Raw genomic sequence first — 24,697 nt, forward strand, 5'->3', positions numbered from 1 at the left:
GCATCAATACACTACAACGTCACCAGCATGATGACAAATACACACGCTTGCATCAATCACCATGCATGTATGCATCACGTTCCAAGATGATGAACATTTATTTTAGAGCAGTCAAATAAAAGAAATCTTCTTGCTACAGGGGATGAACAAACAAGAATAGGAAGTAAATCCATCAAATATGCAAGGAAATGAGTCTGATAAGGAAGCTAACCAATGGTAAGCAGTTGGCCAACCCACTCGAAGTGTCTGTATAGTACAGAGTAGGTCTTTCGACAACCGACCACAAAAAGCTGTGTGTAGATGAGATCTAAAAAACACCAGTGGTGGAATCCAAATTACATGAGCAGAACAAGTGATTATGAAATTGTAACTTTGATAGGCAAATAGTAATTTTGTTGTAGATAATCAGAATAGGGAAATATGTGGTTCCTCATTAGACTTTCTAGATTTGTGCACTCAAGGAAAGCACAACCACTGCAAATGTGAAAAGGTAGAGAGTCTCAGGAAAGAAAGACTTGTGAGAATTTTAATTAAAGAAAATTATTCACTATAATTCTAGAGGTTAGTTATTTTCATCCCTTACTGGAATTCTAAATCCTTTGCTATTAGTACTGTAATTCGTTGTACTGCAGCATAACAAAACAACGTACGCCAGTTCTTTGGCACTGCTTAATATTGCTACCTGCCGAATTGCACTGGAAGGCAGCCTACAAAAAATAGTGTATTTGTATCTTTGCCCTACTTGGTTTAATATATTAACATGTCGCATAGTTTCAGAAAAATCCTAAATAATATTTAAAATCGATCTGCTGCGTTTTGACAACCTGTTGCATTTGCTACTTACTCTTGTTGATAAGCAACAGGATAGACTGACGTTTTCTAAGTGTCTGGTGCCTATTTGTAGACTACTAGTTAGCCACTTCAATAGACTCCTAAGCATCATAACTTTTATTTAATGGAAACAATATCTCTTATTCTAGTGTCTCTCTTGGAGAATTCCTTAAATCAATTTTTCCAGTTCAGTTTGTTTGGGTATAAAGTTCTGAACGGACCTTTGATGCCTTGTTCTAAAGAAGTACAGGGTCCATTAATCTTTATTTGAACAATCGGAACAAGTGCAGATATGCTTGCTCTCTAGGAAGATCCTATTTTACTTCTTTGTTGGGTTCAACTGGATTCACATTTCTTCTTTTTTTTTTTTTTTTTTTTAATAAAAGTAAGTTTAAACCAATAAGGTACAACCAGAACTACAGGGAGTGCGCAACAGTTTAGTACTAGGTTACTTGGCTGGTTTAGCAAGAAATTACAAATTATATAGCCTCATTATGCCTTTAAAGGCAAATTATGTGACCATCTGAACATTTTAACACATTGATAGAAAATGGGTCCCAATGTAGTAGAGTATTATTAAAGAAAACTACAGCAGAACCATCATCATTGTAAACGCAAATAATTCATTTCCTCTTGAGCGGAAGCTCCGGAATCCCATTTTAATATGGTCTCGGACCAGAATAGAATATATATAATACTGCGTTCACAAGAAAAACAATGCTGCATGTTCATCCTTCTTGTGTAAAAATAGTGTGCCTTTTTTCCTAAATATAGCAATCAACAGGACAGTTGTGGCCAAATAACGTTTGCAAAGTGTCAGTTTCGTTGCTTTCAATGCACCATTGTTTCGTAAGTTATGCAGTATTTGCAAGCAAATTATTCAGCAGATAGGGGGTTATGCAACAAGCGTGGCAAGTCCAGAAACCGGTGAAACAAACTGTGCAATCACGTAACTTAAGGGGTTCAGGGTAAAACATACTATAAAACATGTTAAAGGGAAAACACAATAATAAACAATTTTGCAGCTATTTAAACAACTCTATCAACATTCTCAGATTATCTCACCAACATGAATAGAGCAACATAGGCAGTCTGTTCTAGAATACATACCTTATCGTATAGAGTAGAGAAAATGAACCGGGCAAACAGTTCTGCCATCACTATAACCGAATTGTAAAATATTCAGCTGTATGACTAGCCGCAGCCATCTTGCCGCATGTTGTGTGTACAGCCAACCGACACACTTGAATAAACATGTATGTTTAAACTTTGCTATGTAAGAATTAATTATAAGACAGAAATATATATTGTTTTTATTAGCCATCTTTTCTGACTAGGTAGCTGAGGTGTGCATTTGATACAGTCTTTTTTGAAGTGAGTACAAATTAGGATTCAGACATGTGCCCAAATACAGAAGGATACATTTAAGATTTTTACTTGTTTGCAGAGCCATGGATATGGTTTGTGCTAGCATTCATACTTCTGAGGCCATATGTCAGTTCAAGTTTGTTTCAAGTTTTTGATCTCCAAGAAGGTCCATAGAAACAACACAATGCAATTAATTAATATTGATACAATTTCATAAGACTTTTAGAAAATATATATATTTCCTTTATTGTTATTTCAACATATGCAACGCACTTGAAGAGCAAGCAACAGCAGGCACGGGGAAAAAATAAGGGAGGGCAACAATTCTTACATATAAATCATGTTGAAGGGAGAAACAGCATTCCGATTATAGCATAGTACACGTTTACATTTCGACAAAACCCACAGTCTCTGCACTTGACAACTCAGTTGTAATGCGGGAAACCCATGCGCCTATGTAACATCAATTTTGCTTAATAGCATTTTGTCAAAAACGATTCATGCCGGGGTGGTATTATTACTCCACTGGCATTGGAGGTGGGGTGGGGGTTTGCATGCACATAAACGATAAGAATGGATCCCTGATATCTTTCGGAAGGGACTGAAGGGGCATCATCTCCCAGAAATGAGCCAGCTGCTCCTTGCAATAAGCAGTGTCTTTCAACCATGTTGACACAGATAGCACCACTCTTCCACCCTAGTGCCTAGCTAAATTGCTCTTAGCTAATAGAAGCATTGCAATGAGAGGGCGTGAGGCTGGTGACACTTCTCTCGCATACCAAAGGAGACATAGTAGCGGGGAAAAGGGGAGTTGATGACCAGTGATTTGCTGAAGGGTACTGTGCACCCCACGCCAGCAGTTTGTAATTGAGGGGCATTCCCAAGCAAGATGCAGTAACGTGGCTTGAGGTGCAGAGCAGCGTAAGCACCTGGCCTCCTCGTGCAGTTCTTTTAGTTTGAGATGGACGGGAGTGTGGTATAGCTTATGTAAAAACTTGAAATGTATAAGGCGTAGTCGGTAATTATTGCTGCAGTCTGCGCACAACTATATAACCATTGTTCGTCAGGTCCAGATTCCATTCAGTCTGAGCGACCGTGGTGCACAACGGTGCTTTATCTTGCATTACCGTATAGAGTCTGGTGACAAGTCTGTGGTGCAAAATGTGTGAGTATATGTTTGAGTGCATGTAACGTCGGGGGAGGTGCTGGGCAAGTGGCATGAAGTGCACAGCGAGCGGCCCTGAGCGGAGTATAGAGAAGAGTATCCATCATGCTGGGTTTAGTGATGTCAGTCAGAGCAGGTATTGCAAGGAACTGATTGTTCGGGTAGAAGACTGCGAATGTAAAAATAAGTTTCTCCTTGTCCTGTCTACACACTCCGCTCTCCACCATTGGGGTTGTGTGCTATAAGTATAGAAGGGGCGTATAGACAGTTGTGAGCCTGTCGTCGCCACAAACGGTCCCAGGCCCACCTCAAGCACTCCACCGTATCCGCTGCAGTACGTGTGCGCTTGTAGGGCCGATAGAGTGCTGTAGCAAGCGGACCGGAGCAATTAAGTCTGGGCCTGAGCGCAGAGGGCACACAACTGCATGTCAGGTGTGTTGAGACCACCCTGACTGAAGGGCAACGTGAGGATTTCCCACGCTATCCTTGGCTGTTTTGCTGCCAAAATTTAAATATTTTAAAACCATACATTTCATTCACTGGTAAAATAGCAATTGTCGCAGTTGTCGGGCTTCATCAAAAGAACACACATTAGATTATAAACAAAAAGTGTTTTTTAAAGATCGACAGTATTGAAAGTGCAGTGCTGAACATAAATTACATGGTTTTAATCTTCTATACCATTACATAAATCGCAAATTCTATTTTAAGCTGGTATATTTTGCCAGACAGCTGTTAAATATCTTTCTGCAGTAAAATGTTCGTTCTTAATAGAAAAACAAAGGTCTGATTCTATGCTACAAATTCCATGTTAAAAATTGTTGCGGTCTATTCTGAGTTGAAGAGGCGGCAATAAAATTAAGTTAAGAAGTCAGTATCATGACCGCTACTTAAATTACCTACCCATTTTTTCAGCAGACATTTTAATTGCACTGCATACAACATCTTTAAAGTATTATGTTGAATCTGAAACATCCCCAGTCCATAAGGCAAACTTCAGACAAAAACCGTATTAACCAATACTTTGAAGAAACAATATGAAACATTAATTTCTTTAGACTGTGCCCCCAACAAATCACGACCTCTGTCAGCGCAAAGGTACTAAACAATTCACATTCCAACCTAATGGCTTGGACAGCTGTGTAAAATCTAGACAAAATATGACACTCAACTTTATCTATGAAGGGCCATTTCTCTACTTTGATTATTTCCATGGCATATAAAAGGGTCAAAGGGACCATAATGCGATACACTTAAATCATATGTTCAAAGTGTCTGTGGCCTAAAGAATTTATAGAGCGAACTGAGGCGATTAGCATGTGAAATTGCCTTACTTGAAAGATGTTGTACATGATCTTTTTCACTCAGTGAACTAGAAATTCTTCCCCTAAATATGGGTAATTTTTCACAACCTCCATGATCCCATTACCTAATTTCAATCTGAATTTAATTTCCTTCTTATACCTTTTACCTTAAAAGTGAAATCTTGACAAGCCCTATAGTGTGCAGGGAGTTGTGCTGCTTTGTAAGCTTGAAACTGCCCTGAGGCAGAATCAAGAGGCTCAAACTCCACCCATGAGTAAAACATCTCATGTTCAGCTAGCAGCAATTACTAACGTAACTCTCCCCTTGCCCCCTGCATCGGGGGCACCTCGTGACTTGAGATGCTTCCCTGGAATTGACTCCTATTGCTATATGAACCGCCATGAAAAACTGATTCAAGTTAAAATGGAATCAAAGAATTAGAACAGCCACAGAATGAGGAATAGCCTTTTTCTCTATAGAAATAGGTGCTCCCTTAGTCCCAGTAAGAGATTGCCTTAATTATTACAGACGTCTCTGTAATGACACCATAATGCTTCACGTGTGTGTGAATATTGAAAAAACTAGCCAAGGCATAATCCCACATAGGGAGCAAAATATTGTGTAAACTATGACTCTGGTGTAATTCTACAAGGTTTGCTTTCCCACCCACAGGTGACACAGGTGAACTTGGTTCAGAACACCTGCGCTGAATGCAAAAGATTGTTTTAGCCCACAGAACCCCACTCAATAATTTGTTTAAGTGTAATGATTGCTTTTGGGTTACTGACAATCCCTAAGCCAGGATCCAAGGGCACCGTGCCCTTTTCATTATCACACACATATGGTACTAAGAAGAATAGACACTTAAGTAAAAGTATTTTTTACAATTGGGTGAATCTGTTACTCAAATAACCACACAGAATGACATACGAACATCAAATAGAACAAATAAGAACAAGAATAAAATGCACATTTCTATCAGTTAAAATGTCATTTAAAACCTATTACCTACTTTTAGAACTTGGAGTCTAGACTTTCGTAGGGAAAAGCAGCACACTGCAAAACCTGTGGTTATCAGTGAGGCATGAAGGCAGTGTTTCCTGCAAAAGGTAAAAACATGCCGCAGTAATGTCCTTTCTCCTGGACTCTGCTCGTTATCCATATCAATCGATTTAGCATATTCTTGGTGTGCTAGCAGCAGTCACCACCGTCGGTGGCGGCCCTTTTATTACATCTTTCACATAAGTTTAGGAATTTCTGACATAAACTACGTGCATCAAGGTGTGCGTCCCAGACGTATCCATATGAACATATAAGGAAAGTGGGCACAATTCAAACTACACTACTTTTTGTTTGTGTTCTTTTTTTATTTGACCTTGACATTGTGATAACTAGACACTTGCCCCAGACTTGAAGCTGTATCAGGTGTGATATCTGTGTCAGCGTCTGAATGACTTGACACTTTCACAGTTCTTGGAATAAGGTAAGACTACATTTGAGTAAATGGCAGACATGACAATGAGTCAGTATTAATTGGGCTAAAAAGGGCGACTCATTCATGAAAATGGCGACTTCTGATAACTAAGATGGAGTTGGGGGGCTACTTAAAATTGAGTTGGACCTAAAATTGAGTTGGACCTAAAATGCTTTACGTCTGTACCAAGATGATTTGTTAAGGAACAAGTTGATTAGCATTTGAAACATTTGTACACTCCTTTTGCTAGCCAACGATCTATTTAATAGATTTTCAACATTCTGCTTCAAAGGGAAATACTTTGTTGTCGTCTGATAGTACAGAATGTAAAATATTATCAGCATTATTCATTATTTTTCTTAGTTTTGCGTCCTTTATTCATCCTTAGACAGATGATTATCTATACTTTCAAATACAAATACATTTTCTCTTTATTTCTTATATAAAATTAACATACCTATAGTTGGGATGGCAGTTCACTTCTTTAGAGCTTTAAACTGTACGACTAACAGTGTTTATCATAATTATGTGTGTTGCAAATTCAACATATATTACTTGTCTGAACATTTTTGAGTAGTTCAAATTGTACAAGATAAATGTATATAGATTTAACCATTTTTTACTCCATATTCAGTTTATAATAAAACTATTATGGATCTGAAGAATGTTTAACAGATTTCAAGGCATTTTTAGAAGAGTCTTATACAATTCAGTTCCAGTGGACAGTCCTTAATTGCTTGGAAAATATATTGCATCAGAAGCAGACTACTTCTAAAGGTTTATTAAACACTGATCCGGAACAGCCAAAAAATCATAATAAAAATTATTTTACATTGGGGAATTTCTTTGGTACAGAAGAATGTATTCAAGATAGGAAGATTGTAGGAAGAAAAAATGCAATTGGCAGAATCATGGGCAAGGGCTATATCAAGACAGTGATGGATAATGTGGCTTCTAGAGTTAGAATACCAGACTATAACTACCCAAAAATAAGAAACTTAAAATCTTGAGACAATACAATTAGATTTATTATTAAACTTGATATGGAAACAGTCAAACCTACAACCTTTAAAAAAAAAAATTGAAATTGTATTCAGTCGGAAGATTTGATAAACATTTTTTCGAAGATAAACCAACTTACTTATAATAGCGCAGGTACCTTATATTGAGTTCTTGTAACTCTAAAAGATAAGTGAAAAACTTATGTTGGCTACCTTTGTTACAAGTGGGTATCTTTAAATGTGGATTATCCATTAGTTGAAAATGCACAAAGCATACACATTTTCAATTTGTTTTGTGAAAGTACAAGTAAAACAGTGATTTTTCTTTGTCATTTTAACACTAATTGTTAGGTTTACCTTATAGAATGTATATGTGCCAATGTGTTGGTTGCACAGTCAGAACTCTAAATAAAGTCGAAGGAATACCAGAATGCTATAAATCAAAAGGGAATCAAATTATCTTTGGCTATACATGTTTGTGAATTTCATTTGTTCAACATAGAAAAATCTGATTAAGTAGTCTATAAAAATTAAAGAGGCAGTAATCTGAAACTTACATTACAGAGCAAAGAACTAATGTGAATTTATAAAATTCAGTGCAGTAGATTTGTGATCTGACAAGTAAATACAATTTTTTGATGATGGATGTAAACATCTTGCTGAAATTATTTTTTTTCAATAGCTTTCTTTCACGTATAGGTTATGTTATAGTGCTTGGTTAACAGGATATGTTGTTGCATCTAAAAAAGTAACCACGGTTTGTCAGTTGTTAGTTATGTTGGTGTAATGCTACATATCCCGGAGGAAACTTGAGAGTTCCAATAGTTCATGTTGTGATTAGTCCAAATGGCTAGCACATAATTAAAGTATGGCCACCAGTGTTGGATTTTATACCTCCAATGTCCACCTTGAAGAATATGCCCTTGTTCAAAATAGCGCCCAGACAATTTGCATATTCACAAGTGGTGTTGTTGCCCATAACGGCCCATCTATTTGTGAGTAACAATTGTCTTCACAATTGCAATCATTGTTTCATAAGATGGTCTGCAGAAATGACAGTTAAAGATATTATGGATGGTCAACTCAGGGTGGCCTTTTAACACCTGCTCTGATGTATTACATCCAAAGTAATATAGAGATCATGTACTGTAATTTCATCTTCTGTAAGTGTTTAAATTAGATTTGTTGTGTGTTTAAGTATTGTTGATATAAATGTCAGAGGATTCTCCAATACTGATCTAGTACCAGAGATTATCGATTTTTATGGTGAGTCATTAATGTGTTTAGTTACTTTGGGCAATCACTATCCGAGTGGGAATTTGGTGTTTTGTTTCTCACAAATCTTATTCTGACGATGTTTATGTCTATCTCTTCATTATTTATTGTTCATATTGCTTTGTAATTAATGATATTTTTGATATTTTGGAGTTCTCTTGATGGATCTGTCTAACTTTGTGTTGGTTACCTTACAATGTTGGCAAACTTGTGTTGACCCACCCTGTTTTATCCATTATGATTTATCAACTCCGTTATCAGCCTCCTTAATAATCAATGATTCATCTTTATTCTGCATATTGAACTGCTTGCAGTTCCTGTGGATTAAAGTTGGTCCTCCTTTTTGTTGCGGTCATATTCAGTCTTACGTAATTCCATCGGTAATAGGTTTTCAGCAGTGCTGATAGTTTAGCTTGTTGTAGAATAATCAACAGTACTCTTTTGTGATTGAGGATGGCAATTTATTGTTGGAGATTGTATTTGTTCTTTTTTTTAAATTTGTTTTTTTTTATTGCGAGTTCCTAGATAAATTGTATAGGGACACCTTTGTTTCTAGAGATTTTTCTAACCTTTATTTATAAGTTTCATAAAGTACAAAACTTGCATTGTCCAAACACATGCTTCACGTCTGCAGCTGTCGGTGGTTCATCTAATACATAGTAATCCTGCATATACAGTTACATGTGCAATGCTTGTCACTACAGTAACATATTCCCACCCATTTTGTACCCCTTTCAAGGTGGGCATCTCAGTCATTCGTGTCACCCGTATGTTAGTATCCTGTTCCGTTTGCGAACCAACAGATGTCTGTCCTAGTAGGTAAGATTTGTAAGGTTGCCATATATCCAGTGGTATAGATACCGGGTGCTGCAACTGGGCGTATATGTCACTGGTGGTATTACAATAGGACATACTGAACAACCATCCCTTCAATGTTGGCGGATATTTTTTCCCCCAATGGATCACCACCTCTCTTTTTCTAACAATAATGCCAGCATAGGTGACGGCCAAAGGCACAACCCAGTCATTTTCGATAATTCGCTAAATACTTGAGACACAGTCCTAGGCCATGTGTGCAAAATCGGCCATCGGGTCACTACATCTAGTGCAGGCATATGGGCGTAATGGGTCCATCGGATGGACCTTGGCAGGTGACACATAGGCTCGCCATAGGAATTTGAAAGGTAATATTTTGTGTTTGTGGTTAAAAGAAACCTTACATGTTTGCTCGCAACTTATCTGCCACTGCACATCAGTAAGAGGGGCACCTAAGTCTCGTTCCCAGGCCCCACGCACCCCCTTGTCCCTAGCCGGGAGCATAACCATTGCTGCTTTATACATCCTAGCCATTAGATGCTCACCGGTTGTGTCTTTTATAAGCAATGTCACCGGAGGAAACTCCTGCGGTTCCAGTAACTTGGCACTAAGGACCGAAATGCCCTCTGCAGTCTACACAAATTGAACTGGTCAAGGAACGTAGCTTCCTCGAATCTCCCACCCTCCTCCCTGGAGAAGATGTGTCCATCCTGGAAACCCATCCCCAAATGTGCCAAGAGCAAATGTAGTGAAGGTTTGTTGCATCGTAGCTTCTTTAGTATTAGGTACCCAGATGTTCCCAGCGAGTGGAAGAGCTGGGGAATACAGCAATTGGGCCCCCGTAGCTTGAGCCAGTGGCGTTCAGGCCCAGCTGGTCGTTGACAGTGTCTGTATATCCACCAAATCTTTTTAAATCTGCCGGGAGTAGTGCGGACAAGGGAGTGGGGTGTGTTAAGTCTGCTTCGGGGCGCAAATACGGGATCCGCCTGTCATCATGGAACTTGTGTTACATGCTACATTGCACAACCAGGTAATATATGCAAAAACTGGGAATTCTAACCCCCCGCACATACGGGAGCATCAACATGTCCCCTCTTACCCATGGCTGTCCACCACCCCACACCAACCGGATCAATTTAGAGCGTAGTGTGGCAAAGAAGGTCTTATATAGCCGTATTGGGATTCTCTGAAACAAGTATAGGAATTGCATTAAAACTACCATCTTAATCAATGCTATTCTACCAGTAATGGCCAGGGGTAGCTTGAGCCACCGTTCTATAACACCATTTAATTTCTCCATGGCAGGACCCTAATTAAGTTGGAGTATTTGGTCCGGATCTCGGTAGATTCTTATCCCCAAGTATTTGACAGTCATCGCACCACTTAAAGCCAATCCAGTAGTACAGTGGCAGGGTGCCTCCATCAGCGGAAAAATGTTGGATTTACCCCAATTCATGTGCAATCCCGATAGGGTACGAAATCGGTCGATCTCCCGCAGGAGAAGCCCCAAGTTTTCATCCGGGCGCCGCACATACAGAATAATATCGTCAGCATACAATGTGACCAACAATGTTCCTGTTTTGAATTGTATGCCCCTATTAAAGTGATTATCGTGGAGATGACGCACCAGGGGGTCTATCGCAATCACAAACATCAGTGGGGATAAAGGGCACCCCTGGCGCGTCGCCTCAACAAGGTGAAGGGTGCTGTTAACATACCATTCACCTGGATCCGGGCTATCTGGCACGTATATAGCAGCAAAATTACCGCAACAAACCGAGGCGGCATACCCAGCCTTATCAACGTGGCCTGAAGAAATGGCCATTCTAACGAGTCAAAGGCCTTCTCGGCATCCAACACCACTGCGGCTGCTGGAAGAGTAGGTGAGATCCTATGTATTGTGGAAAACAAAGTACGAAGATTCAGGGCAGTGGACCTATGCGGAATGAACCCAGCCTGGGCCGGCAAAATCAATTGATCTACTATCAGAGCCAGTCTGGTAGCCAGCATCTTGGCCAGTATCTTTTAGTCGAAATTCAATAAGGACAGCGGTCTGTACGAGCTGCAGCCTCTGGGGTCTTTGCCTGCTATGGGCTATGGGTAGTAAGGTGATAACTGCCTCACGATGAGTCGGGGGGAGCATACCTGTTTCTGTTGCTTCCTGATAGACCTCTATCAGATAGGGGGCCGGTGTTCATTTAAATGCTTTATAAAAACTACCAGTAAAGCCGTCCAGACCGAGGGCCTTGGACACGTCTATTATGTTTATTGCTTGTACTACCTCATCTGTTGGAAAAGGCTCAGCCAGGAATGCCCTGTGTGCATTCTCCAGCCACACCAATGCTATTTCATTCAAGTAAGCATCGCTAGCATCAGCCTCCGGGGAGACTTTAGTAGTGTACAAATCTTTATAATATGAGAGGATTGTGGTTTTGATTCCTTCAGTCTTATAATCTCCTCTCTGTCCCCAATCAAGCTGGTTATGTATGTTGGGGTCCTGTAGGGCCGAGTTAATCTAGCTAGTGTGTGGCCTGGACGCTCTCCCTCTCTGTACCTCCTGGCAACTGCATATTTCCCCAAATAGTGTGATTCCCTTTCCGCGGCTTCATGGAATTCAGCTAGAAGTACCGCCCGGCGCCTCAGCCTGGAGCCTGTCTGTACCTTGCCCCGTTCTCCGTCAGTTGTTTCTAACTGTTTCTCAATCCCTGCCAAGGTGTTATGCAGGTCCTTAAGTATGCCAGCCCCTTTTGAAATACACCCCCCCTTATGTATGCTTTAAATGCTTCCCATAGCATCGCTTTAGTGTCCACTGAGCCCCCATTAAGTTCAAAATAATAATCGATGGCCTGCCCCACTTCACTTGCAAATACTGAATTGTGCAATGCCATCTTGGTGAATCGCCACCGCTTGGCCCTAACGCCGGGGCGGGGGAGTCTCAGTCCTACCGTTACCATGGCATGGTCCAACAAGGTGTGTGGCAGACGCGCAGCTTCAATCAGCGATGTCGCTACAGCAGGGGTAAGGAACCAATAATCCCCGCCCATGCACACATGATCCACCCCCATCTTGTCCATATTGGCATGTAGGTCAATAAAAAAAATTCCGGGTCGTCCATGTTTGGGGCGTATACATTAACGAGCATAATCGTTTTCCCTTCCAGCCACCCCTTCACTAAGAGGAACCTACCAGCTTGGTCAGTGTGTACTTGTACAGCTCTAAATGGAACTCGCTTGTGGATTAAAATGGCAACCCCTCTAGAATAAGAGCTATAACTAGGGAAAAACCGATTTGTGCCCCAGCTGGAAGCGAAAGTGGGGGAACCATGTGGCAACAAATGAGTTTCCTGCAGGAAGGCAATGTCAACGCTATGTCGTTTTAAATAGTGTAGTACTTATTTCCTCTTCCGAGCATCATTAAGTCCACGCACGTACCAAGACATCAACGCTATAGTATCAACAGCATTATTACCATGCATCATTCTTCAATATTGTATCTAAGCTGCTATTTAATCTCACTTTCCATACATTTACTCCGCGCATGTGTCTACAAGGTTTCAATGACAACATATCTTATGAATTTAACCCAACCCAGCCACCCCCTCTCCCATCCCCTCAGGCCTTGCTAGGATTCTCAAACCTTCTAACAATTATAATACTGAAATCTGAAATACAAACAGTATAGGTGCCTAAGCACTGGGGGGGTGACAACGCTACGCCTAGTTCCCATTAGCACTATCAATGACACACATAACAGATTCGGCCCTCCACTCGAACAGCGCACACCCCTATATTCAGCAATGCAGGGAAGTACAGATAATACTCATCAGCCATGGTTATAGCCAGCAGTCCATCAGCTGGCGGAGATTGAATCGGCACTGGTAACAGAGTCCAGTATCCCAGGCGAGCGATCCGGTGTTGTGGATTTCCGTTGACCATTCACTTCTCAGGTGCGAAGAAATTCTTGCACCGTGGCTGGTGTTTCAAAAATTCAGGACTGACCAACCACGTCCAAAAAATGCTGTATCTCCGACCCGCCTTCCTCAAAGCGAGCTTGACCGCGACAAATTTCTTGCGTGTATCCTGTACCTTTACTGTGAAATCTGGGTACAAGGCTATGGTCGATCCCTGCCAGTCTAACGTTCCTTCCTCTTGAGCCACCCGCAATGCAGTGTCTCGGTCCCTAAAATTGAGGAGCCTCGCCATGATAGGGCGCGGAGGACAGCCAGGGTTAGATCGGGGCCCTAGGATTCGATCTGCTCTTTCTACCACAAATGTAGAGGTAAAGGTCTCTCGGCCAAACAGCTCAACCAGCAACCCTTTCACAAAGCCATCCAAGCGGCCCGTATTCGTAGCCCCTGGCACCCCCATAATACGTATATAATTACGCCGTCCTCTGGCCTCCAGATCTTCATTCTTGATAGCTATTGTTTTGAGCACATTTTCCATTCTTTCTATCTTTTTTGTGGTTTGTGCGGCGCCAACTTCCAGGTCTGAGATTCTGCCCTCCGCTGTCTCCAGTGTACTTTCGTGCTGGTACAGCCGGGTCCCCATTTTCTCAAGCCGTTCGTCCAGTGAGTTGAAGCGCGTTTCAAGGGCTTTGAACCCTGCTCGCAACTCAGTCATCAGCGCTTCATTGCTCTGGGGGTTTTTCAGTAGAGGGACTGTGATGTCTCTACCTTCTGCCATAGATGTACTCGTGGCATCCAATCCGCCACCCGGCTTCTCAAAAGTGAGCTTTCTCTGCTTGGGGTCTCCCTTGCCCATGACCCTCCTATCCGGTAAATGTGTTGGGTTGCCGCACGCTTCGCGGCCCACTAGCCTGCACTCATTAACGTTCCGATGTGGTCACAGCGCAAGGATGGGCCAGGCTCAGCAAAGGCCACTTCTCTCCCAGTTGGTCGATCCACCCCTTCCACTGGGGGTGTTAGCGCTTAGTCACACTGAACAACCAATGCTTTATATTGTTATTTAGCAGCTGCAATCGCCCTGTACCCACTCCAATACAGTTCAGTCCCAAAGGTCACAGTCCCCCACCGCACTGCCGCGTTCCAATTTAGCAAGGGGTCCAGGGCCTCACCTAGACATAGCTGGGCTCTCTTGTAGCCAATCTGCTGTGCACTTTAACCCCTGTACCTGGCGGAGCTCCACCGAGTCGTAGCCTCCTCTCTTATCCCCAACATTCAGCCGCACATAAGCGGGAGCTCAGGGACGGCACACCGCTAACACCGGCCTCCTGCTGTTGCAGTTCTCACCCACGTATTCGCCTAGGCCCCGGGGGAAAACCGGTGAAGTTCGCTTAGTTTTAAGGTAAGAGGGGGGGGTATTTCACCGTCTGCCGTCCCCGGCTTTAGCTGCCACTGCGGTCCGTGTCAGTCCAGTGTCACCGCGCGGCCATCTTGTGTATTGGAGCAGCGCCAAGCCTCATGTCAGTCTAGGCCCGCGCCTCCGTGCCCAGAATCTGCTCTGCAAAACCCGAGCCCTTTGGGCTCCACACTGGTCACGCCAATCCTCAGGCCAAGATTTACGTGAGAGCGCTGTTCAGTTTCGGCGCCTTCTCCTGCTGTCAGCGGGGGATCATCACTGCGCCCTTCCCTTCGGTGCGCTCCGGTGTCTCCATATGCTTTTTAGTGTGCCGCTATCTACCAGGAGGCCGACATTTGCTGGGGATTACGGCGGAGCTCTGAGCTACACGGCCATCTTAGTCTGCGGCTCAGCCACACACTTGTTTCTAGATAATTGATATTTTTATTAGGAAGAAATGATAACCCCTTCTATAAAACCTCTATTGTACTTCTTGGAATGTTTTTCCTGGATAGTTTGAAAACCAGGCTTTCTTAATTGCTTTTCTCACCTTCCTTTGTCAAGCGGCCATCTCTGCTTGTAGTTTTATGGCCTCTACAAGTTCTTCTGTGGGAATTGTGGCAATAGTTGGATAACCTGGGTGTAACTCAAGTGTTTGTTTTTTTACTGTTTGAAGTTTGTGCCTGATCATCTTCTAATGTACTTGTCTGCTGAGTGATCTTTATCACTGATATTTTTGAATTACTGATGTTTTTGAATTACTGATGTTTTGGGAATTCTTCTTTTCACATGCATATCTACCCACTTATAAACTTGTTTTTTTCTTGTAGTTATCTCTTTTAACCTTCCATATCCTTATATTTTTGTCAAGAATTGTATTAGTTTTATCCAAAAGTTTAGTCAATTGACATTTGGGTTACCCACTCTTTCTGAATATTCTTGATGTGTATGCTTATGCACTGCATTTCATCAATCTGTTGATGCATTCGTTTGAGAACATGTATAATTGGGGTTTCAATAGTATTCTTAGTACATGGGGAATTTATTTCTTGTGGTATTCCGTCAGTGTTAATGCATATATAGATTTTTACCTTTTTTCCATTTGGTAACCAATGTATTTATATATTGGTTTATCAAGATGCTTGATCTGTGGGTTTTGGTAGGGGTTCCGGCTAATGTGCCTAAAATCATTTCTGCTTCAGCATCAGAAAACACCAGGAATTATTCATATTTCACATCTTGTTTTTCAACTGTCATTTTTATTAGGTCTCTAGTGGGTGGGGTGGTGATTTATATGAAGGGATGATTATTGGTTTTCTAATGACATATGAACATGCCTTATTTTGACACTCTAGTGTTAGCTAAATGGTCCGAGTTATTTGGCAGGGACAATTATGTTTCTTGTATACATTACATTGTTAAGTTAACAAACATGATTCTTTAGCAGCATTATTTGTTCTTGTTCTGTTTTCACAGAGTAATATATGAAGTTGCATCTGAGGAAGGGTACTTTTCCTGAAAGTAGTTGGGGCTGTGTTATAAGGAATGTTTCAATGAGAATTAATTGAAATATATGAAAGATGCAGATTAAAATAATAGACTCTCTATATCAAAACAGATATGAATCCCCATTATTGCCACCACCAAGAAAAGATTTATTGGATTTAATTGCACATACTCATTTTCACCTAAGAGATAGAAGACCAGCATCCTGGAACGCAAAAACTGTATTAGAAGTAACAGAGTGCAGGACACTTAATTGGCCGTAGAGGATGTCACAGATTAGCATGCTTAATAGAAGAGGAAAAACTGCTAGCAGTTAAAGGATTGTGTTAAAAGCCATGCCTTAAATAGTTTTCTAAATCCAAGCAGATTGCAATTTTCTCTCGGATAGCGTAGCAAATAATTCCTAATGATGGATCCTTGTAAATGAAAGGATCACCTTCCCCAATAATCCACTGATGTAGCCTAGAGCAAATTATGCAATTCACCGGATCTGTTGTGAACAGCTAAAAGTTAATATTTAGAAAAGTTAAGCTTCAAGAAGTTTTTGCACATCCTCATTAGTGTTGCCTCCGTAACTAGGGAAAATGCATAAGCGAAGGTACTATTATCATCCAATAGATTAACAGTATATTGAAAGCCTTCAGAAATTCTTGAAGGGAATGGGGGCAGTCGGTGAATTTCTACAATATTTGGTGGGGCTGTCACATAATGTTTTCTGTTTGAAAGGAAATAGCATATATGTTGAGGGAGATCCTTGACTTTCCTCTCCCTGTTAGTTTGAAAGCTTTTGTGCTATGTTTAAGACTTGTTAACTGCGAACACATGTCCTAATCTGAATCATACCTAGCATTGCAATGCATGATAACAGAAAAATCTGCAAGTGCATTCCAGTGAAAGAAACGAGAACCCCCAACCCAGATAACCTAATATCATAGATTCCAGTACATTCTATTGCAGGCTAACTTTGAAATGAAGAAAAAGAAAGGCTCTTCTTGGCGATGTAAAAACAGCTTTTACGGTCACAGCCGGGAGAGTGACCGTCTTCACACAAGTAAACAGCCGATCTCAATTTGCTGCTTCACAGGCAGCTATTTTTATACTTATAGAAGATTAAACATTAAGTTAATTACAATTTACACATTGGCTACAAAACATGAAGTCACCTATGACCCTAAACGTTAACCTTATTCTCTACACAAGCTTTATTGCAGTTCTAACATTGCTTAACAAACTAAGTATTCTTCTACTCATGAATGCATGTGTATTTGTGTGTGTGCTTTATCATTGTGCTCCTAAGACCTCTTCTAGATTCTGTGTCTTGACTAATTCAGTCTCCTGCTCCTATTGTCAAACCATTTTTCAATCTATTGAAAACACAGAATACATGCCAGTGTGCCTGTGTGCTGTGGCCATAAATTCCCTCACGCTTGTCAATCATGTGTTTTCCTGTAACTATGATCTTGCAGGTCATGTAATCAAGTAACTGTAAATAACTCCTCCCACCTTTGTACCTATCCTTCTGCAATATCCTAAAACTAATTGGATAGCACAGTGCACAACTAGTAGGACCACAATAGCTGGCAACAAGGCTCCAAACAGTCCCGACATCCAGGATGGTAGAAAAGAAAACCACCTATTTAGCCAGTTGTCTGGGACACCTCCTCCATCTAACATTTTCTTCTGTAGATTGTGCAAAGTTTGTATAGCCTCTGACAAAGTTCCATTGTCCACATCATTTGCTGGGAGAAAAGTCAGCAAGCAGTTCCTATCTTGACACATACTCCTTTTTGCATATCTGTCATAAGGTCAAGTACATAACGGTGCTGCATTATCATCATTCTCATAGTACATAGCTCTTCCTTTCTGGCATTAAATCCACCTTTTGTAGTGTTGATGCGTTTGAGAAATTCCCATGGAGCAATCTGCTGTTATTGAGTTGTTGACTAAGCCTGAACAGATAGCAAAATGCTTTCAGAGAACAGCTATGCATCATTAAGCAACCAATATTCTTGAGGAATATTGTTCCAGGTAGTGGTACCATAATATTCTGCAGTTCTCATCTTTCGGTGATGATGTAGCAAAGTTGTTGGATGACTCATGGGGTGTTCATGTAAAACTTAATGTGGACTCCAAGAATTACCAAGAAGTGTCATATTTTGTTGAATTGACTAGAAATTGTGCTACTTTAACGTGTGTTAATTGCATTTGGGCCTTAATCCTACACAAGTAGAGATGCAAAAGGCATAGAGCTGTGCTTGGGGGTACTTTGGTTGAATGTAGCCTACCTGATCCTGTAGCATGCGGAATTAGAGAACAGACAAAACATGATTTATTGGTACTTTCTGAACCTATGTCTGACATGTGCTGATAACACATATTATCCGATAATCTGGTATGAACATTATGGCAAACATTAACATATATAGAACGTTCTCTTTGTAGGTGTTTGATGTTAGAGCTAGAAAATACTTTGCTATTGAGATGCGACAATAGAAAAGATAGCATTAAGAGACCAGAGAAAGGAAAACAAAAATACATAACTTCTATTCTATTAATCCCAAAAATTGCCCAGCGGCATAGGTGGAGGGGGGTATTCTTATGACGGCAATCTTCTCCCCCTCCCCCACTTGTTCCATTTACATCGTCTATGATGCTTGGCCTGATGCTGGATTTAGACCAATATCGGTGAGGTGTATCCAAAGTTTCCTGCCATGTACCTGAAGGGCAGTTGCGGTCACTATGGGCACAGTGAATGGTCCATCGAATCAGGGCTGTCTCCATTTCCGGACAAAATTGCATACAAAAACCTTTTCGCCTAAATGCACAACTAGGAGGTTGACCTAATCGGTGGTGCACGTCTCCTTCCCTTCGGTTACTTGTTCAGAAATTAACCTTGAAACCTTAATTAATTGAGTTGTTAATGCATTTCATCACTTTAGATTTCTGCTGTGCTTTCTCCCTGTACATTACTTCTAGTGGCACGTATTTGTACATTCATGGGCTTCCCTGTTACCATCTGATGGGGTGTCAGGTGGTGATCAGATCCAGGTATGTTCCAAATGGAAAAGAGTGCCAGTGGTAGACAATACAGCCACTTCTAATGCAACGTGGTCATTAGCTTGCTCACAGGCCATTTAGACGCTCAGCTAGTCCATTTCTTTGGGGATGATAAACTGAGGATAGTTTGTTTTATCCCTACCATTGTCATCAGATGTGTAAACATTGCATTAACAAAGTGTGTGCCGTTGTCAGATCTTATCCCTTCTGGAATTCCCCAGCGTGGAATCACTGCACAAATCAGGAATGTAGCAGCTGACTTAGCATCACCATGTACGCACAGTCCTGTTTCAATCCATCAAGAAAAAGGACAATCTACAGTTATAAGAAACTGGTAGTGGTTACACCGATCTAGCACGTCTACAAAGTTAATATGGAGGACTTCAAAAGGACCTTGTGGTCGTGGAATTGTAGAATTTATCACTTTGAATGTGGAGGTGGGGGAGAATTGTTGGCAGACAATGCATTTCTGAATGTACATGATAAGCGTATCTTGAAAATTGACTGAACCATTCTTGTTGCATTTGCATAGACAAATGATCTGTTGAAATGTGAGCTGGTAAAGGCAACTGATCAAGAGCTATCATAAGTAAAGTCTGAGGCATCACTGGTTTACCTGTAGATATTTGTCTATATATTAGGTCATTCCATGACTGGGAGCATTCTCTAGCCTCCCATAACTGACTCTTGTGTGGTGGAGCGGCTTCCTGCAGTTCTCATAGATGCAAATGTGATTTCTCGGCCTAATGAGGCGTGAGATTGTCTGTGGGAGGGTTAGACTCCGATTCAGTTGTCAAGGCAGTCTGAGTCACCAAAACAGGGACATATTGTAAACCTGATGGCACAGGCTAGGGTGTGCGTCAATCTGCATCTTTAGCTGCCCAATCTGCTAGTGCATTACCCTGAGACACAAAGTCCTGTCCATTTGAATCTGCTGCACATTTCACAACTGCCACTGCCTTTGGTAAGGTAAGTGCCGCTATTAAAGCCTCTAGGAGATTCCTGTGCATAGCAGGACTTCAGTCTGACTTTAGGAAACCTCTCCGGCTCCATCTCATAATGGTGGAATGTACACTGGTAGTCACATTACCTGAATCTGAATAGATTGTGAGGACTTTTCCTTCTTCTTCCTTTAGAGACCCCTTACTTCCAGTACTGTTCTGAATCTGAATAGATTGTGAGGACTTTTCCTTCTTCTTCCTTTAGAGACCCCTTACTTTCAGTACTGTTCTCAACTGTTTATCTGAAAGACTACTACTGTTTTCTTGGAATTGTCATCAAACAGTTGATCATCCAATATGTCCCTAACCCTTTTGCCTGGCTCAATGAATATAACACATACCAATGAAACTTGGTTATAGTGGCTGGCTATCTGAGCATCATAGGTTGGTGTTACCTCCACGGCCTCTATTTACAATATTCATTCAGTGTCCGGTATCCAAGAATCTTGCCCTTGTCTTTGGAAAAGGAACTCTTTGGGTAACTGGATCTCCCTTCCTAGTAACTCTGGCGTCTCTGCTATGATGATATACAGTGCTATGGTACATGCTTCCATATGTGCAGGCCACGCTCTAATTTGATCTCCAGAGAGGAATCTTCTGTCACTGTCATAATACTGGAAGGTGAAACTCCAGGGGTAGAACAAATCATGGTACCATCGGATTCCAATTGAATCGTCATATTTAACATGGCCATACGATCTCTCCCTAACAGATTGGCTGGGACAGTTGGAAAAAACAGAAAAATGCCATCAATGTACCTCCCTCTGAAGAAGGCACCCACAAGCTCATTCAAGGATAAAAATATTAGGGGTAAGCAGGAGAGGAGGAATGTACCATTATATAAATTTTTCAGAAATACAAAGATGCGCCTTAATTTCAACTAAGCATTTTACAGAGTTAAAATTAACACAGCATTTTGATAAACCCATTTTGTAGTCTGACTGCCAACATGGGGGTCGGCGATTTCTAGGTTCTATATCTTCTTGTGTTATGGGGGAAGCTCGGAGTATCCTCAGGGATTCCCTTCCCTATACTCCAAGTAAGACAATTCTCCAGTACCACAATGTTGCGTTTAACCCATCTGATTCTGTCTGGATTGGAGAATGATGCAAACATGTTATGGGTATTTTGGGGTCTTTTAATCACCACCCATTGTTCTTCCTTCCAGTCACATTTAATTGCTTCCCATTTATTGTTTACCAACTTCTATATCCCTTTTGACTAGTTAGGTGATATTTCAGACAGAGCATCTTTTCATCAGACGTGAACTGCACACCATTGTCCGTTACAATGGTGCAAGGTAAAACATCTTTAGAGAACGTATTAGATAAAAATGCAGTTAACGTGGAAGTATTAATGTTAGTGGTAATCCACTACCACAAACGTGTAACTATTAAATACATTAGACAAATTCATAGGTCCTATTATGTCCAGACCCAACTTGTCCCATGGTTTGTTTGGAACCTCTACTGGAATAAGTTGAACCCTACAGGTGATTTTTGTTTTATCACCAGCACAGCACACTAGACATTCTCTCACCTTTTCTTCCACCATAGTGTCCATGTATGGGAACCAATAGTCATTCCGGATCTTGCTCTTGGCCACTCTCCTCCCTAAATGTCCCTCATGGGCAATTTCAATTATGAGGCCATGGACCTTACAAGGGTGTACACTTTTGTTGGACCTTAATATCAATAATAAATAGCTCATCCCTTACGTTCCAGTAGGGCTGGAGGTTTTCAGGCAGTCCATAACATTTGTTCGCCCACCATTTAGTTGTCTTGTCATTAACCGCAGTGAGAATTTCATCCTCGGGGGCGTGGCCAACCGCCGAGAGTGATGGCCGCTTCTTGAGGCAGCTCCATCCGAGCGCGCTTGTTTCTGCAATCATCCGCCTCCAAGATATCCGCCAGACGGCATAAATACATGTGGGAGCACTGCGCACTCTCCAGGGAACAGGGGAGCCCAGATTCGGCCTGATCGGACCGGCGGTTCTGACGCTCGGACCGCCGCCGACTAACGCTGGAGACTCCTGCCCACATAGGAGCTGGGGCCTCCCTGCATCGCGGCCTGCGCCAGTGGACCGGCCCACCATCGGGGTCTTTGCCGACTCGACCAGCGTTGTGTGCCCGACGGGGCGCAAAATTGAAGACTCATCTTGAAGCTTCCCGCCCAAATCGGGGCTACAGGTGCGGAGACTCAGCGGCGACTGGGCCTGGAACCGTGTGGTGGGGCCCGTTCGGTGCTGTACACCGCGCCTGGAGGGGGAGACCGGTGCCCTGCCTCATACTGCACGTATCGGACACTGGAGAGGCGCCCGCTTCAAAACATGGCTTTGGACCTCCTGCGGCGCTGTGCCCGCTGCGGGAGGCCCGGCGAGACACCGCATTGTCGGGCCTGTGGGCCGCGGTCCGCGCCGCAGATTGGACATTGCCTGTTGGTCGCTGGGGGCGGTGCACGAGGTGCCTGGCGGCCATCTTGCGCCAGAGGAAAATATCGACGCTGCACTGCTGGGGAGAGTCGAACCCTGTTGCCCTTGGGATGCGTGATCGCTGGCCTGGCGTGCAAAGCCCGGTGCATCTGCCTGTGAGGGGTCACGGCTTGCCGCTGGCGCTCGACTTGCAGCCCTTCAACGAAACCTTGCCACACCGGGCCCCAGCACAGAAGATCTGCAGGTCGCCGCCTGGCTTCCATCGGGCCCAGTCTCCCGGCCCTACTGGACTTGAGCCGCGCCTGGCAGGACCGTCTACACCATGGCAGGGGGCCGCAGCTCAAAAGCAGCCCACCAGACCAAGTTAAACAAATACGCATGGGATGGGGATCCTGGAGCAAGCCCAAAAGGAGGGTCAGCCATGCAGGCCAAGTCCGATCCCGGTTGGAAACAGAAGGAGCAGATGCTGCAGGATATCCTTGAATCCATCATGACCGTTTGTACATCATTGGAATTGCGCATTGACACGGTATCCACTGAAGTGTCCCTTATTCGGGCTGATATGCGCTCGATGAATTCGCGATTGAAAGACATTGAAATTAAAGCGAACTCTCTTGTTGAGGACACATCCGCATTACAGAGGAGGATGGAGGAAATGCAGACAAGCCGCGAAACTAGAAGCACAGTTGGATGACTACGAGGGGCGCTCCAGATGTAAATGTAAATGTATGTGTCTTGTAAAGCGCACTGCTGCCCTGAGGCGTCCTGGCGCTGTAGACCGCTGGGGAACCCGTCCTGGCTATCCCTGTGAGATGGTCCCTCCAGGGTATCTCCAAGGTGAAACCAGGCATCCCCGGCGAATGTGGGGGGCCGTTGTGGAGATGAGGCAAGCTAATGCCCAGAGTTGCCGAGTGTGTTCCTGGTTAGAGTAGGTACCGAGGTGAGAATTATCGAGTCCGTTTTGACCCTGGTCCACGACCCTGCCGCGTTGGGAATTGAACCCTGGTCCCTGGCCGATTCTCTGCTTACGGATCTGCCGCCTCTAACCAGTGAGCCACACCTCTCCACAGATGCAACAACGTCTGAATAATCGGAGTGCCGGAGCGAGCGGAAGGACCGTCAGCGGACCTATTCGTGGAAGAACTGATTACTACTTACCCTAAGCCGAAGGGGCTCTCTAACTTCTTTTCGGTGGAACGAGCGCACTGGGTGTCTGGTGGCAGACCGAGGCCTGGAGCTACCCCGCGACCTCTTCTTGCCAGGATCTTCAATTTCCGAGACAGGGATGTTATCCTGCAGTGTGCCCGCTCAGCCCCACCGGTGAAGTACCAGAACAGACGTATCACTTTCTTCCCGGACTTCATCCTCAAGGTACAGGGAATTGAAATATGCTATGCTGTTTCCGGCCAAACTGAGGGTGGAATCGGATGGGAAATCTTGTTTCTTTTCCACCCCAGTGGAGGAATGGGACTGGCTGGATGGATGACGAAAGGCATGCCGCCACAACATCCATACCTGGGGTGCTAGGATGAACAGGGATGCCCGGTTCTCTGATAGCGGCTCGCCACCACAGGAATTGCATGAAGCGGCGGGTGGCATCGGATAACTGGTCTCTGTTTTCCTTTTGGGGGTTAGAGGGTTTTATCATGGACTGAGGACTGTGAGTGGAGTGTCTGCTCCTCTGAATGCACCAGACTTCTTTTAGTGTTGAGCCAGACTTTCATAGATAACTTTGTCGAACTGATCCCTTGCAGACTCGCTTGATCCCCTGTTGCTTATGTATATGCTTCCTGGTGTATTTCAGGTCCTGGCTGTTGCTCCTAGCATATTCATGTAATGTTATTGTGATTATCGTCTGACAATTTTTCAGGGACGGGTGCTCGGTTAGGCTACACAAACCCGTAAGTCTTTTGGGAGGGTGGGCGATAGGCACTCTTTGGGAGGCGGGAGGCTTTGTCACCGCCGACCAGGGAGGCGGGTATTGGGAAATGTTTTTTGGGTCTGCGGGGTGGGTGGGGGGGTGGTATTTGTTTTTGTGTTACAGTATTGTTCTTTCTCAGGAATGACACATTTGATTGGTCTCAGGTACATGTAGATGCAGGTTCGGCATTCGTGATGTTCTCATTGATGAAAGTGCTAAGGGAAGTATCGGGAGTTTCTCCCCATT

The 24,697-nt window shown here is 42.9% G+C and overlaps 1 protein-coding gene across 2 annotated transcripts in view; it reads left to right on the forward strand.

Annotated features, from left to right (window-relative positions):
* Nucleotides 1-24,697, forward strand: part of CDYL (chromodomain Y like) — a 286,386-nt gene that overhangs the window by 71,996 nt on the left and 189,693 nt on the right. The window lies entirely within an intron of this gene.

The sequence above is a fragment of the Triturus cristatus genome, chromosome 5_2, assembly GCF_964204655.1.
Source record: "Triturus cristatus chromosome 5_2, aTriCri1.1, whole genome shotgun sequence".
In the NCBI taxonomy this organism is placed as follows: Eukaryota; Metazoa; Chordata; class Amphibia; order Caudata; family Salamandridae; genus Triturus; species Triturus cristatus.